The sequence below is a fragment of the Mauremys reevesii genome, linkage group 5, assembly GCF_016161935.1.
Source record: "Mauremys reevesii isolate NIE-2019 linkage group 5, ASM1616193v1, whole genome shotgun sequence".
In the NCBI taxonomy this organism is placed as follows: domain Eukaryota; kingdom Metazoa; phylum Chordata; order Testudines; family Geoemydidae; genus Mauremys; species Mauremys reevesii.
The window spans coordinates 69,689,070-69,692,861 of record NC_052627.1 but is presented as its reverse complement, the minus strand read 5'-3'; the positions used below and the strand labels follow the sequence as shown (position 1 = coordinate 69,692,861).

Here is a 3,792-nt window from a genome sequence, read left to right as displayed (position 1 = left end):
ATCCAGTGTATTAAACTGCCAATTGCCTCTGACTGCAAGAGAGAGAAAAAATATTTATAGCTCATCATAATATCCCCCTAGAGCAGCCTTTCTTTAATCAACTGATTCTGCACTTTTTCCCCCACAAAGAAAACCAAGTCCTCCTAGGCTAAGCCTAAATGGCTACCTGATTGCACAATCCCCTAGGTATTGTTACTCTGATTGGATACTAATGATCCAACTGAGGTTTCCATGACAACTTTCTTTGCTCAGGATAGACCCCAAGTAGAGCAGGCCATTTAAAGTGATAGGATACATTACAGCCCAACTTCAAAACTAGGTTTGTGTATCTTTCAGTACACTTTCTACATTCTCTAATTACTCTGACTGTTGATTCCACTGAAGAGGGACCCAAACTTCTTTGCCACATGTTATAGCCCTGGTGAGTTAAGATGTTAACAAACTCTAATTTTCCTTTCACATGTAGGGCAACAAAGTGAAAGGCAATTCTATGTTCAAAAAGCTATGGATTGATAAATGGAAGCAGAGAATAAATTTTATATGCAGAAATAAAATTGCATGAATTGACTCTCTCTATAACAAGTACCAGATACCAATGTCACATACCACTTATTTATCCAAATAGCACACATCCTCATCAATCAGCTACACTACATCCCATTGGAAACCCATTATTGTTATAGTATTGCCATTGTGCCCAGGAGCCCTAGTCATGGACCAGGACTCCTTTATGCTAGGCACTGTACAGAGAACAGAAAGATGATCTCTGCCCCCAAACAATCTATTCTAAGGCAAGAAACAACAGTTGGATAGAGACAGACAGATGGGGGCTACAAGGAAACAATATTGGTCAGCGTGCTAGGCTCTGTTGTTCATCCATATGGCATCAAAAGCCATTTCAGAAAATAATTTCTGAGATACATGGCGTTAACAATAAGCTAAAAACTGCAAATATTATTACCAAAGAATAAAGTGCTTCTATGGAGGAAACCAATTAATCCCAGGGTAATTGACTGATGGAGGCATCACTGTTAGGTATTCATTTACCAAACTTTTCTAGACCAGTTTATTTAATCCAAAACATTGCCAGATAGTGCACTAACAGCCTTGACTGTTCTGCTCCCCTAGAAAACAAGATTAGAATATAAGGGGTTAATACTCAGTGTGTTCCACAGAGACTTAGCTGCTTAGCTCCTATTAACATTAATAGGAGTCATATGGTTAGATCCCTGTGTTCCACGCTGAAAAAAAAATCCACTCTTTAACCACTTCACCTCTGAGTTATTTGATCTCACATGCAAAACTCTCCATTTCATGTGACTTATACACTCATAGAAAGACAAGGTGGATGAGGTAAAAGACAGTTACCTTTTTCCATAACTGGTGTTCTTTGACATGTGTTGCTCATGTCCATTCAACTTAGGTGTGTGTGTGCTCACCACATGCACCGGCGCCAGAAGTTTTTTCCCTCAGCAGTATCCATAGGGGACTGGCTCTGGCACCTCCTGGAGTGGTGTAACACATGCCATAGTATGTAGGCTGCTGCTAGCTCCCCCCACCCTCAGTTTCTTCTTGCCAGAAACATGTCTGGAGCTTGCCAAGGTGTGCCCCCCCAGCCGGGGTCTGAGGTGTCCAAAAACAACTCGACTGAGTGAGGAGTGCTGTCGCAGGGGGCTCCTTCCAGGACTGTCCTGGGGTCAGTCCACCATCGCAGTGAGGTAAATATCATCATGGGGATGGCAATGACCTTTTCCAGGTGGTCCCTGGACTGGGAGTAGACCATTGCCACCCATTGCTACAGGGATCACATCTGGAGCCTGGCATGGTGCACCACATATGGGCACGCTGCCATGTGACCTAGTAGGCACAGGCAAACTCTGGCCGTGGTCAGGGGAAACGTGGAGACTTCTGCAATGAGGTCCACCAATGCCCTGAATCTCTTCAGCGGTAGGAACGCCCTGGCACAAGTTGAGTCAAGCACCACTCCGATGAGCTCTATCCTACGTACCAAAATTAACATGGATTTTTTGTCATTTACTAACAGGCCAAGGTGACAGCATGTGGCTATCAGCACCACAACATCCTTTTGCACCTGAGTCCTAGAGCTGCCTTTGGCTAGCCAGTCATTGAGGTAGGGATAGATCTGGACACCCCAATGTTTGAGGTAAGCAGCCACCACCAACATGTACTTGATAAATACCTGCGGTGATGTTGCTACGCCAAATGGGAGGACTGCAAACTGATAGTGGTTGGGACCTACCGTAAACTGGAGGAAGTGTCTGTGTTCCTCAAAGATGGCAATGTGAAAGTATGCATCTTTCAGATCGAGGATGGTGTAGCAGTCTCCCAGATCCAGAGAAGGGATGATGGAGGCCAGGGAGACCATACGGAACTTCAGCTTTTCTAGGAAGCAGCTCAAGTCTTGCAGGTCCAGGATAGGTCGCAGACTACCCTTGACCTTAGGTATTAAAAAGTAACGGGAATAGAACCCCTTGTTCCTGTACTCTAAAGGAATGACCTCCACTATACCTAGCTGCAGTAACCCCTCTACCTCCTGCGCGAGGAGACTCTCGTAAGAAGGGTTTCTGAAGAGGGACGGGGGGAGAGTAGGAAAGAGTGGTAATAAGTAACTCAAGGGTGTATCCCCACGCCACCGTACTGAGGACCCATCGGTCCGATGTTATATATGCCCATGCAGGGAGGAAGGCAGAAAGGCGGTTGGCAAAATAGGGGAGGAAGCATCTTGGGAACAGTCTGGTAGGTTGCCCTTGGGTGTACCCTCAAAATGAATGCTTGCCCACCTGCTTATTACAGGTCGAACTTGACTGAGGAGCCTGAGGAGGCTGGTGGTTAGGACGCTGCTTGTAGCCTCTGGATTTCTTATGGGGAGGCTCCCCTGGCCCTGAGGCTGCTATGGTTTGAACCGCTTGCGGGCAGGGTCAGGAACGTACAGGCCCAATGTTTTCAGGGTCATGCAGGTGTCTTTGAGGCCATGAAGCTTATTGTCTGTCTGTTCTGTGAACAGGGCTTGCCCGTCGAAGGGGAGGTCTTGCATCGACTGCTGAGCCTCTGTGAACAAACCGGAGAGGAGCACCCAGGATGCCCAGCGCATAGCGATGTCCGAGGCCATGGTTTGGGCAGCAGTGTCTGCTGCATCCAACACTGCCTGGAGGGTCGCCCTGGCCACAGTCGTGCCCTCCTCTATGATAGCCTGGAACTCGTTCCTAGAAGCCTCAGGAAAGGAGACCTCAAACTTGGCCATGGCTTTTCACATGTTCAAGTCATAGCGTCCCAGGAGCACCTGATGGTTGGCCACCCTCAACTGGAGACTAGAGGACGAATAAACTTTATGCCCAAACAAGTCTAGTCTCTTGGAATCTATATTCTTAGGGGTAACTCCAATTTGACCCTGTTGTTCCCTGTGGTTAACCACCTCTACTAACAGGGAATTGAGGGCAGGGTGGATGTACTTGGATGGCACAAAGTACTTGTGCTCAGCCCTCTTGGAGATGGTGGGCAAGGAGGAAGGAGTTTGCCACAGGGCACTGGTGATGTGGAGCAGGACCAGGAATTGGAGCGGGCCCAGTGCCAGGAAGGGGCATCCACACGAGGTGATGCCCTTCTAGGGGATTGGTGATGGTCTGAGGAATTGTAGCATCAATCCCTCAACCGGTCTCTGGAGTGGTACCGGGGTCTTGGAGATACCGGGTGCTGAGACCGGTACTCCTGCCAGGAGACGCGTGCTTCCAGAGGTCTGTACCCGGTCACTGGCAAGCTGCATCTCGAGCCTCT

General features: G+C 47.9%; 1 long non-coding RNA gene across 1 annotated transcript; it reads left to right on the top strand.

The window, feature by feature from the left end:
- The first annotated feature begins 291 nt into the window (after positions 1–291).
- On the top strand, positions 292–3,347 carry LOC120405696. The gene is made up of 4 exons (XR_005598787.1): positions 292–421; positions 2,045–2,164; positions 2,324–2,463; positions 3,026–3,347. It is a non-coding gene; the product is annotated as an uncharacterized LOC120405696 (long non-coding RNA).
- Positions 3,348–3,792: the final 445 nt, after the last annotated feature.